The sequence below is a fragment of the Lissotriton helveticus genome, chromosome 4_1, assembly GCF_964261635.1.
Source record: "Lissotriton helveticus chromosome 4_1, aLisHel1.1, whole genome shotgun sequence".
Classification (NCBI taxonomy): domain Eukaryota; kingdom Metazoa; phylum Chordata; class Amphibia; order Caudata; family Salamandridae; genus Lissotriton; species Lissotriton helveticus.
The window spans coordinates 1737459920-1737473197 of NC_136063.1; the positions used below are offsets into that span (position 1 = coordinate 1737459920).

General features: G+C 42.7%; 1 long non-coding RNA gene across 1 annotated transcript in view; it reads left to right on the forward strand.

Annotated features, from left to right (window-relative positions):
- The first annotated feature begins 713 nt into the window (after positions 1-713).
- The window catches only part of LOC144827670 (uncharacterized), a 36526-nt gene continuing 23961 nt past the window's right edge, over positions 714-13278 (forward strand). Inside the window, exon 1 of the long non-coding RNA XR_013610294.1 lies at positions 714-839. This is a non-coding gene — a long non-coding RNA (uncharacterized LOC144827670). The remainder of the gene's footprint in view (positions 840-13278) is intronic.

Genomic DNA, 13278 nt, shown 5'->3' on the forward strand with positions numbered 1-13278 from the left:
CGAAGACCCCGATGATGAAGCATGACACCAAGGGGCCTGATGGTGTGTGAGGGGTATTTTACAAAACACTGTGTGTCCCCACACCTGATGGTGACACCTTTCCCTTTCCACTGTGAGTAGGATTCCTTTTGTTTATGTAACAGTGCCCGTGGAGTAAGAATCCTACCCCTGTACTCTACCTCCCTCCTATTGTTTTTTTCGTTCAGAAGTAAGCATATGCCACAAATACTTCTTCAATAAAAGTTCAGTGCCAAACTCCAACAGACACGAAACCTCGCATGAGACCGTAGACCAAAGGAGGTGAGCCTGCACCGATAACTCCTAACCCCACAGTATAAAGACACTAGGGTGAGCGTGCGGCGAAGCTCCCAACTCTCCCTAAGATTAAGGACGAAGATTAACGTAGCCCTTTTAACTAAGTCTTGAAACCATAACCTGGAAGTAGTATGGTAAGCATAGGAGCCTCATAAATTACAAAGGGTGAGTCCGCACCGATAGAAAGCTCCCAACCCCACAAAATATCACTAGAGTGAGTGTGCGGCGAAGCTTCCAACCCTCCTCCAATTTGATTAATAAAATTAGAAAGGACTGTCTAGAAATGAAGTTGTATCATGAAGGGCAGATGGCACTAGGTCCCAGAAAATTGAAAAAGTACAGTACCTTTAGGAATAGTGAACAAATGCGTGAGGTTGTTGTGTCCTTTTCCTTTCCAGCTGCCGACTACGCCAGTGAAAGATCTTCATGCAGCTGAAAAGATCAAGATGACGCAGGCTTGATTTTACAGTATATTCCAAGTTTATTTCGAAGGAAAGAACCCATCCAATCCACAGCCAGCCCAGGTAACTGCTTAGCATAAACTGAATGTAAACATTCCTGAACCTTCACAACTGAGGTGGAACAGAATCATGTGTGAAGTCATATGTTGCTATGGTACCTTGGCATCTGAAACAGGATATGTCTCAGATGCCACAGTGCTGTTTTAGGTTTCGCACAGGACGCTATCTGGGCAGAGGTCAGCTCTATAATTTATCCTTCTCAGTGTCTTCTAAGTTACCATGTGTTTGTCCTATTTTTCCTGTTTGTGAGGTCTTTGCTTGAAACCAAAAGACCATGATTCCCTGTAACTAGTACATACCAGAGGATAACCCTCTAGCAGTCCTTTCAAACTTTACAGTGCCTTCTTTCTCTGATTACTGTATAGGTCATCTAATTATCTATCATGGAGTCTATTAGTTCATTAAAAAAATCCCCAGTTAGGCATACCTATTACTAACTCTGAGGTGGTTGTTGCCCTTCCCATGTTTCTGTTGTGTTGGGGAGGTTCTAACCTAAAACAGACATACGCACCCAACCAATGTTATGTATATAATTGAATTGGGTGTACAAGAATCGGAGCTGTTTCTTACTGCACTTCCACAGTTTGTATTGCTTTTAGTAGATTAACATTCTCTCTCTTCTGTGTTGGTCCTCTCTTGTACAAGACCAGGTCAGGTTGTCAAGAGCGATAACATATTTCTTTGGGTGGTCTCCACTTGTTTTATTTAGCAGACTGCCTGAAATAATCATCCACGATTGACTACCTATCGCTGGAAGTAAGTGTCTTCACCACCAAGGGATTAAATAGAATATTCACCAAGGCTGCCAGTATCCAGCACATCATGAATCACGCCACTCTTGTCCATAGGTGAAGCCTTAGTTCTGATAGAGTTCTCATTGCTCATCTTTCTGTAATCTGCATCGTCATGAATACTGTAAATTACCCCAGAGTTGAAGGAGCAACGTAATCACTTCTAGGCCTGTCCTAAGGCCCTGGTGGTGTCAATCACACTGAGTCACAAGCATAGCAAAGTCCCTGATGTAGAGTCCTGTCCTGTGGATAAACAAGGCTTTAGTGCTAGCTTTGACCTTGGTTTTGCAGTTCGCACTGTGGCTGAAGCCCCTGTACATCCGATGTTCAGAAGCTTTAGCCCCCCTGTTGTAGCATTATATAGGAATGCTAGGCACATCCCTGTCAGTCCTCTCTGAATGTACAGATGCGTGTAGCTGCCAAAGTAAATTCCTTCTCGAATCAATCTTGGTAGACTTCTGGTACTAGTGAGAGAAGTTTAATAAATGGCCCTAGGAGTGTCTGGCAATAAACCAGAAGGCACTCCTGGTTACACAAGTGATTACATACTGAGCATAAATATGATAAATACACTGCCAATGAGACATCAGTTTAGCCCCTGTAGTAAATTAAGTAGACTTTTCCAATGAATATTAGTAGATATATTTAATAAGATATAAGAGAGTAACAAGAGCGGACTGCTCCTTACAAAAGCGACCAGTAACTGTTGTAGAACAGTACTCTATTTTACAAGCAAACATAGAACATTATGAGAACACATTCTGGATGAAGTAATTAGATTCTACAAAGACTAGAGCACATACTTATGTACTACACATCTTCTTCCTTTCTATTGTTAAAAAACAAAAGAAGAAAAAAAAAAGAAACCGTTAACATAAGAAGCTTTCTAACAAACAAAATCCTGTAAATAAGTTGGTGGTCTTCGATGTCTTGGAGTGCGGTCACTGAGTAAACCACCAGCAGTTAGATTAGACGACTGTAGAGAAAGACTAACTGTGTTGTGGGCATCACCAGCACCCACATCACGTGACTCACCTGTTGGAACTTGCAAAGTAGGTTCAACAGGAGTGTGTGCTAGGAGATAACTAGTATTACAAAGAGAAGAAGCACCATTGTTGACATTTTTCACATTGTTAACATTTTTCACAGAACTTGAAGCACCTCTTGTATAGCGCTACTCTCCTGACATTCCAGCATTCCCCATTGTTGAGAATTACACAATGATCAAGAACTTTCTTGACAGTAAAAGGTCCTTTGAACTTGGACAAATCTTTTTGCACTCTCCCACTCTTGATTTTAACCAGATCCCCTACCATGAAAGGAGAAGGGACTTTAGCAGAAACAGGTAAGGCAGGTGTTTCAGTTTGTAAAGTAACAACCTGCTTCATCCAGGCTGGTACCAATGTCAACCCAGGGGCCCGTCCTCTCATAAGCTGAAAAGTAAAAAGTTGACCATCAAGCAAGGGAGTAGTGCGATAGGCCCATAACATCTCATTAACCATCTTCCGCACAATAGAACCATTGGCAGAGGCCATCTGCCATAATCCCCTTAACGACTTTGTTAGCTCTTTCACATGCTCCATTTCCCTGGGGATTGTACAAAGAAGTGCGATGATGTGAAACACCGCAACTCTTAAGAAAAGCTTGCATCTCTTTAGAAGTAAGTTGTGTACCATTATCAGTGATGATGACTGCAGGAATACCTTCATCTTTAAAAAGATTGCCTAAGAACTTAATAGTTCTTTCAGTGGTAACTTCATTGGTGAACTCTACAACCAACCATTTAGAAAAAATATCAACGACAACGGTTGCAAACCTGTCTTTTTCATTTAATTCCCCCATGGGACTAATAAAATCCAAAGAAATTGTGTGCCATGATGAACCTGGGTTTGTTATGTGTGCATCTTTAGACTTCGGACCTACTTTAAGTCTCTTCTCACCTTGCCTACAAATAGGACAGTTCTCCACCCATTCCACAACATGAGAGTCCATTCCTGGCCACCAGAAGTGATTCTTGAGTCTGTGCTGTGTAAGAGTTTTGCCCAGGTGCCCCTCGTGTGCCAAAGCTAAGAGTTTAGATCTGATACCGAAAGGAGGTATACATTTTTCACCTTTGACCAAAATAAAGTCATTGATAATAGCAAGATCATCAAGGACCCTAATTAAAGGTCTGACAGCTAAAGGAACAGAACTTTCTCTCCTAGTACCAAGTCTGAGAAGTTTGATAACATCTTGAAGAGTTTCATCAGAAACCATGTCATGTTCCCAGTCCTCAGCTTCAAAAACACACTCACCCATGAACACAGCATCTTCCACAGAGGCAACAGCAATGTCATCAGCATCGTCAAAAACAAGATAGTCCGATATAGTACGCCAATCCAGAGACATTCTCGGGAAATAGTCGGCCTGTACATTCCTACACCCCTGAATATATTCAATTGAGAACTGAAACTCCTGAAGCTAAGCCGCCAGTTTGACATGCCTGGCTGAACCTTTGCCAGTACCCCCAGAGAAAGAATTTTAAGTAGTGGCTTGTGATCTGAACTGAAAACAAATTTCATGCCCCACAGATAGGTTCTGAAATACTCCACAGCCCAAGAAGCAGCCAGTGCATCTCTTTTGATAACCAAATAGTTATTTTCGGCATCGGTTAGAGTCCGAGAAGCAAATGCCTCAGTATATTCAGACCCGCCTTTAATTTGAGAAAGCATAGCTCCCAAACCAGTAGAACTGGCATCCACTGTAAGAACAGAGCTGTTGCGTACATCAAATGGTGATAACACTTTTGCATTACAAATTTCTTTTTTAAAATTCTCAAAACATTCCTGATGTTGGAGACTTCATGAAAAACTCACACCCCATTTCAATAAAGATCTCATGCATGATGTTTTGTCAGAGACATTTTTAACGAATTTCGAGTAATATTCGATGAGACCCATAAAAGAACGTAATTGGTCTTTGTCTTTAGGCTGAGGCGCTGAATGAATGGCTTGGCATAAATCCCTTTTTGGTTTCACCCCAGAAGAACTAATCGTATAGCCTAAGTAATCAATCTGATCTACCAAAAACGTGCATTTCTCCCTACGTAGAGTGAGACCCACTGCAGACAGTCTGTCTAAGACCATCTTCAAAGAAAAATGATGTTGCTCAACAGATTGGCCAAAGACTAGAATATCGTCCTGAAAGTAAACAGTATTACTCACCCCCTCAAAAATATTGGACACCATTCTCTGAAAGACACTGGCCGCAGAATTAAGACCGAAAGGGAGGCGTGTGAACTGAAAAGCGCCATAAGGTGTGATGAAAGCTGTCAAGTATTTTGAATCTTTGTGTACGTTGATTTGATGGTAGGCACTCCTAAGATCTAACTTAGAAAACACCTTAGCCCCCGTCAGAGTGGTAACAAGTTCAGAAATATTGGGCAATGGAAACGTGTCTGCAACTACACACTGGTTTAATGACCTTAAATCCACACAGAAGCGGAGCTTGCCATCCGACTTTATTTGTGACCACAGTGGGCGAAACCCATGGTGAAGCCTCAACTGGTTCTATAACCAAACTTGTATCTATTCATGACCAAGTTTTCTTCCTTAGAGTACCTAACTTCTAGTCGAGTTATTGCTTCCTTATATTCATCAGGAAGAGCTTGTCCACTTGCTTGTAGAGCTTGAGGAAGAAACGGAAACACACGTTGACCCTCTTTCCCTAAAGAACCTAATAACAACTCTTTTTTTCTTTTAGCAGAATACTCCTGAGGCGTCCAAGGCATCCAAATAATTTTCAAACATTGGGAACCAATCTTCCCAAGATATGCTTGGCTGACCTGGGTGAGGAAGAAAACTTGGAGGGAATACCACTGAGCCATTCTGTGGAAGATTTTGTGAAGCCATGAGACTCTATGAATAGTCCAAATTATTCTTGAACACAAAAGAATAACTATAAACAAAGGCTCAAAACAAAATAATAAGAAGAATATGCCCCAAATGGCGAAAAGAAAGTACCTGAAATGCAGAGAATGAGAAGCACTGTGGCGTTTGTATCGCCTAAATTAGGGCCAAATTAAAATGTAACGAGGGGAAATCAGAAATCCTACTATATGGCCAGTTTCCTCCTAGCTTTACAGAAGCTTTGTGGCCCTCTGATTTCCCCCGACCTCTATCTCAGGGTGGCCCGGCCAAGAATCTAGGTATTTAGTTTGGAGCAGACCTTAGCTTCGCGGAGCACATCAAGAGACTGACGGGCGTCTGCTTCGGGACGCTCATGTCCTTAGGCAGATTCTTTCCCTTGCTCCCTCAGCCGGCCAAGGAGATGGTCGCTCGGGCACTCATTCTATCCCGCCTGGATTATGGCAATGCGCTCTTTCTTGGCATCCCGGCATATCTGGTAAATAAATTACAACTTATCCAGAATGCTGCGGCCAGACTTCTTCTTGGCATTTCTAAGAGAACCAGTATTAGATCACAAATGAGCACTCTGCATTGGCTGCCGGTGATCCAGAGGGTACAGTTTATGGCTCTTGTCCTAGCACATAGAGACTTACACGACTCTGGTCCCTCCTATATTAGAAAAAGAGTGGACTTCTACACTCCTCGTCGATCTCTAAGGTCTGCTGCCCATCGACTGATGGTGATCCCTCATTTCCGTCGGGCTAGGATGGGTGGCCAGTCTCTTTCAGTTAAAGTAGCCATTCTTTGGAATGCCCTCCCTATGGCACTGCGCCATACTCAGGATTTAAGATGCTTTAAGAAGCTCGTCGAAACTCACCTTTTTAAGCAGGCCTACTAATTCCTTTTTTCTCGCCATCTGTTTGTTACCGCATTGCGCCAGGATACTCAAGAGTAGTTGCGCGCGCTACAAATTTCCATCTCCGAGACGTCGTCAACTTCTCCCTCAATTCCGCTACCTTCCCGGAAAGCTGGAAACATGCCGAACTCAGCGCCCTTCTGAAGAAATCCACTGCAGACCCCACTGAACTTAAGAACTTCCGCCCCATCTCGCTCCTCCCATTTCCTGCCAAAGTCATTGAGAAAGCCGTCAACAGTCAGCTCGCCACCTTCCTCGAATCCAACAAATCCCTCGACCCTTCACAATCCGGCTTCAGAGCCAAACACAGTACCGAGACTGCCCTCATCGCAGCAACAGACGATATTCGAACACTACTGGACAACGGAGAAACAGCTGCCCTCATCCTACTTGACCTCTCCGCAGCCTTCGACACAGTCTGCCATAGCACCCTTATACAACGCCTCAGCAATGTCGGAATACAAGGAAAAGCATTGGATTGGATCATCTCGTTCCTCGCCGGAAGAACCCAGAGAGTCCGCCTTCCCCCTTTTAGATCAGAGGCCACCGAAGTCATCTGCGGCGTACCACAAGGATCATCACTCAGTCCCACCCTCTTCAACGTATACATGAGTCCCCTCGCATCCATCGCGCTACAACACAACCTCAACATCATCTCATACGCAGACGACACCCAGCTGATCCTCTCCCTCACCAAAGACCCAAACACCGCCAAAACCAACCTACACGAAGGAATGAGTGAAGTAGCCAAGTGGATGAATAACAGCCGTTTAAAACTGAACTCGGACAAAACGGAAGTCGTCATCTTAGGTTCATCCCCTTCCGCCTGGGACGACTCATGGTGGCCACCGGCCCTGGGGAATGCACCCATACCAACGGACCACGCACGTAACCTGGGCTTCATCCTGGACTCCTCCCTCTCGATGACCAGGCAAGTCAACGCCGTCTCATCATCATGCTTCAACATCCTACGTATGCTCAAAAAAATCTTCTGTTGGATCCCCACCGAAACAAGAAAGACGGTCACCCACGCACTGGTCACAAGCCGACTGGACTACGGAAACACCCTTTATGCCGGAACCACAGCCAAACTACAGAAAAAACTTCAACGCATCCAAAACGCCTCAGCCAGACTCATACTTGACATCCCCCGCCAAGCTCACATTTCCGGTCACCTAAAAGACCTCCACTGGCTCCCCGTCAACAAGAGAATAACGTTCCGTCTCCTCACCCACGCACACAAAGCCCTCTACGACCTAGGACCCGAATGCCTCAACACGCGCCTGTCCTTTTACACCCCCACCCGCCAACTTCGATCGTCCAATCAAGCCCTTGCCGCAATTCCACGCATCCATAGATCCACCATGGGGGGAAGATCCTTCTCCTACTTAGCGGCCAAAACCTGGAATTCTCTCCCCACCCACATCTGCCTTACACAGAACCACCTCTCCTTCAGAAAACAACTAAAAACTTGGATATTCGATAAATAAAGTACCCCCCTCCCTCAAGCGCCTTGAGACCCTCTGGGCGAGTAGTGCGCTATACAAATGTTGAACTAGAACTATATAACACAGCATAACATAAAACAGAGCGCCTCCAAAATGCAGGTCTCAGATACACAGAAAGCGTGTGTATCGCTGACGTAGAAGAAATCTCCTTGAAGATCTGAAAAATAAACAAGCTATGAGACGCGTATGTCTGTGCGTCCGTAGAAACCAAATGGTTGCCAGAGAAACAAACAAGCAAAAGAAAATGGCCGCTACGTCGTGCGTGATGACAGCACGAAGGTAAAAGTACGGAGGCTGGAGTGCAGAGCTGATGTGTTAGAAGAAACGAAGAGGAGCATCATGAAAGCTCCGCTAAACCCTTTGAACATTCGGTGATGTCATCACTTGAACGGAGACAACAGAGAAGGAACAACCACTCCAGACTGCAAAAATTAACGGTGAGTTTGGCGCAGGTCCTCAACACAAGCTATTCGACAGCGTTACTGTTTGTCCTCGCTGACAGATTTTCAACACACTGTACTGAAAGGCGTTACAGCTTGCCTGCATAAATGAAAAGCATTCTGCACTTTCCTATACGCTGCCTACAAAAATATAAATAGTGCGCTGCGGGGCTTAAGCGTAAGGTTAAGATACAGGTCGTGAAGATAAATGTTGCGCATTACTTAACGCTGCCTGGTCCGGTTAGTACGCAGGACGTAGGCATTTGTAGCTGAGAAGGACAATGCTTGCACAAAACGCTGCTTATACTGCAGGACTTAAGATTTATGTCCGAAACAACCGACACTGCTGCCTGATTCACTTGTGCCACAGAGACGACGAAACGAAGGAATAGAGAGCTCACCAGAAATGTAGATGTTCAAAGTTCAGTTTCCTTCAGTGAAATTTCGATGTGGAGAAGGAACCGGCAGGGCTGTTCTTGTCCGCTCTTGTTGAAAACTGCTGATTCAGTAAATTACTGAACTACTGAACATTGGGTGAAAGACCTCATCGTCGCCAAAAGTAAATGAATTAGACTGTTTCCAATGAATATTAGTAGATATATTTAATAAGATGTAAGAGAGTAACAAGAGCGGACTGCTCCTTTCAAAAGCGACCAGTAACTGTTGTAGAACAGAACTCTATTTTACAAGCAAACATAAAACATTATGAGAACACATTCTGGATGAAGTAATTAGATTCTGCAAAGACTAGAGCACATACTTATGTACTACAGCCACCACGTTAAGAAATCAAACATTAGAATGGCCACTTGGATGGATGACTGCTGGACTGAGTTGCGGGGATGTTCTGTGTATCTTGTATACCTGTCATGCTGTGGACATTTGACTACTTGTATGATGGATACTGTTGTGCTTCTACATTGTCTTTATATGTGTGGTGTAAGGGTAATGGTTGCTTTATGGTTAAAAATCTATAAAAGTGTTTAAAAGAAAAATAAGACAACAAACAGGACATCAATTAGGGAGGAATGGTGAAAGGCAACTTAGTCTTACCTTGTGCCTGCGGTGGTGTGTGTCCCTCCCTTTGCTGTCTCTGATACGGAAGAGAGCCACACAGCACCAAATGCTCATCTATCCCTGTGTCAAGCAGCTGGAACACAGGGTCATTGTCTGCATTATAGTCCTCAAACACACTGTCAAACAATTTGGCTTTAGTTAGTACAGGACACAGAACACTTTTATGGGGAAGGTGCTCTGTATGTATAAGAAAAAGGGGCAACCCAGTTATCCTGGGACCTGGGTGATTAAGTAATAAAGAAACAGTAGTTCTTCAAGGGAGAAGTGTAAACCTCTACTTCATTGGAGAGGGTAATTGTAACCATCAAAAGATTGGCTCTATTTCTCAATAAGTCAGTTTTATTTCAATTTACTTTCGAAACATTGACCAGACACAATAGTGTATTATTTCTTTTTATTTGATTCTGGAGCATTTCACTCAGTGTCAGAGTGTATCAACCACTTCTGCATCCTATATAAGTCACTATTCCATGTACATAGGTTGTATAGCACCAACTCACTTCACTTTTACTGCATAGTTACGCCGTTTGGGATCATCTAATTTTAAAATGTACTTGAGTAAAACATATCAATGATTTTCTTCTCCAATTGTTAAAGAAATTGATGCAAAACTGTCGTATTGAGAAATGGAAGCAATCCTAAATTCTTTAATTAGCACAGGGTACAGGGCAGCTTTATAGGGGAGGCACTTTGTGGCTGCCTGGCTATCTGTTTAGCTTCTTTCAGCTGTCTAGTTTAGAATTTAATATCCTGTAAACCTTTGACTTTCCCTTGTGTGACACTCTTAAATGACTCTTCTTGCCAGTGGATAAAATAATTCCATTGTTCTAATGTTGCTTTAAGGCCAAATTTCAACAAAACTGCCTTCAAATAATGTAAATATTTAATATTAAAGGTACTGGTTTGTGGAAATCTGAAATCCCTCCTATCCTCAGTATACCTTTGCCACAATTTTACCCCTTGCAAAAATGGGGCCCCCTTTGAGAATGAGGCACAACCTTTAAAGATGTGAAAGTGGAGAGTCAGTGAGCAATAGTAATTTCACATATTTCGATATCCTGACAGTATTGCGTTTATTGAAGACGTTGCAAGTTACAGCAAATGGACATAGTTGATCAATCTGTGTTTATCTGTGTAGATTCAGTGAAGGTAGTTGGTAAAACCAGCCTGCTTACTAGGCCCATCACAGTGCCTATGGGGTTTGAGTAAGTTAAGGCATCTTAATTAGATTGGTATTGTTCACTTTGTGAGCCACTATATTTATTCCTTATGAAGGTGGCTAGACCCCCATTTATAGTTGCCTTCTTTGGCCCATGACTCCTTCGCTTTTTACTTTCAATGCCTTCGAAGACGTCATATGTGAGTCACATGTCTGGCAGACTAACAGTTGGGCTATGTTTAGGTTTACTAATGACATCCCTACATATTCCTTTAAATCAGTAAACACTCCGAGGATTCCTTTTAAGTTATAGACTACAACTTTTCAGGAGTAGATATTTTGTATTTGGACACATTTTACTGTGGAGATCTCTTCCTTCCACCCTGCAAAGAGACCTACCCAATCTTTCATAACCAACTGAATACGTAGAGCCTTATTTAGATTTTGGCGGCCAGGATATTCCAGTACAAATATAGTGGAGTACCCTGTCTGCCAAACTGACAGGCGGATAATCATGTTTCTGCCACTAGAAACCTTAGTCCAAGAGAGTTCAGGGTGTCGTTCTACCCTATTTAAAGCACACAATCTGACAAAGTTGTGTCTGTATTTGAGACAATCGGGAAAAACCTTGTAATCCTTTTATACACTGATGACTTTATAGGTGAAGCTAGGCGACAACTATTGGACACAAACTGTTATGAGAAATTACCAAAGACACACAGAAAAAACTGAAGGCCAAACTTCAAGAATGGTATTACCTGAAGCTAGTCACATAGGAAGAGAAGACTAATCTCTACCTAGAACACCCTACAGTGGCCACTTTATATCTACTACCAAAGGTTCCTAAAAAAGCATTGCCCCACCCCCCAACCAGGGAGCACTATTTATGCAAGCATTAGCTAATCTGCTTACACCTCGAAGAACACACTAACCATCATTTGTAACCTCTCATGAGAAGCTTTCTCGACTATATTTGAGATACTAAGGACATCCTACTCCCATTGAATTCCATATTATGGCAACAAAACTACACATCATCAGCTATCTATGTAGTCCGCCTATATACCTAACTCAAGCATACTGATGGAATCATTGCAATACGGAGAGTACTGGGAACCAAACCAGCACAGTTTATGGAATCTAACAGTATGATCATTGAAATGTTATCCTACTGCCTATTCAACAACACCTTCAGTTTCAATGGAGAATATTACAAGCAAATACAAGGGACAGCAATGGATAAAAAAGTTGCCCCACCATATGCATGCCTATTCATGGGATTATTTGAGGGATTATGACTATGGCATTATCAATTTCTATAAAACACTTTCCACAATATTTTGGGGCAGGTATATTGATGATGTACTTTGTATACGGCAAGGCATTGAAATCAATTTAGAGAACTAGCTTGTAACAATTAGCTAATTCTACCTTGAGAGCAATAGTTCCCACCCTTACAGTACTATCAGAAATATCCTTAAAGGAGAACTGCAGTACATCAAGTGTACCTGCATTGAAAAAGAAGCATGAATAGCAGCATCCCAAGAACGATCAGGTTGGAAAAAAGAGGTTATGATAGACATTATCTTCAGACAACTGCAAGCGGAATTGATCGTAAAAACATGTCACACCTTTCTACAAACCAAAGCCCACTAATTGACAGAATCGGAAAACTCCATAATATTCCTAATAGACTTTCATGAAGGCCATTACATAATTAGAGAGGTTCTCAAGCGATATTGGCACCTGTTGATTAATAATTTCTCCATCAAGAACAGTATATTGAATAATCCCCAAATAGGTTTTCGTTGTGCCAAACATTTCAGACCACTTTCATTCAAATCTGAATATGTCAACGAGAAAAATAACATGACACCTTCCTAGACAAACCAGTGGGCTTTTATACCTGCCGCAACTAATATGTGCAAACTAGGTATCTATAAAACCAAGGAATTCAAACCAGAACCTGGAATCTCGATACTGTTGATGGACTGTATCAGTTGCAACAGCACTTACATAATATACATCATTCAGTGCCCTTGTTCCAAACTATATGTAGGTAGCACCATCAAACCACTTTAAACTCTCATCCATAAATACTACAGAAATATTAGCATATCTGAAATAGACCTACTGTTAGAAATGGTCCTCTGTTTGGCAGTGGTTTGTACACTGTCGAAGCAGGGACCCTCACTCTAGTCAAGGTAAGTTACAACCTCAGAATAGCCCATGCCCACCCCCTTTGTAGCTTGGCATGAGCAGTCCGGCTTCTCCTCAGAGGATCTGTGTAAAGTATTTGTACACATACAGTAACAGTGAAAATGTCCCAAAAGTACTCCACACCAGTTTACTCCACACCGGTCTTGTTTAAAACAAGACCGGAACAACAAAAATCCAACATGCACAATTCGAAGTATGAACTCTCAGTGATTAAATGCAGTTATAGCACCTAGAAACACAATAGCTGCAAATGGGGCTATAAAGACAGGGTTGACTGAGTCTAATCTCATAGTTTGTGACTGATCGAGTTCGGCGCGCGGGCCAGCTACGGAGCCGTACAGACCCCGTTTACAGTACCTTGGAGCGATGACAAACCCAAGACGTTGCGATGGGCCGGGAAGGGTGAGGTGTTGCTTACTGCCGGTGCAGGTCATTAGCATGTTG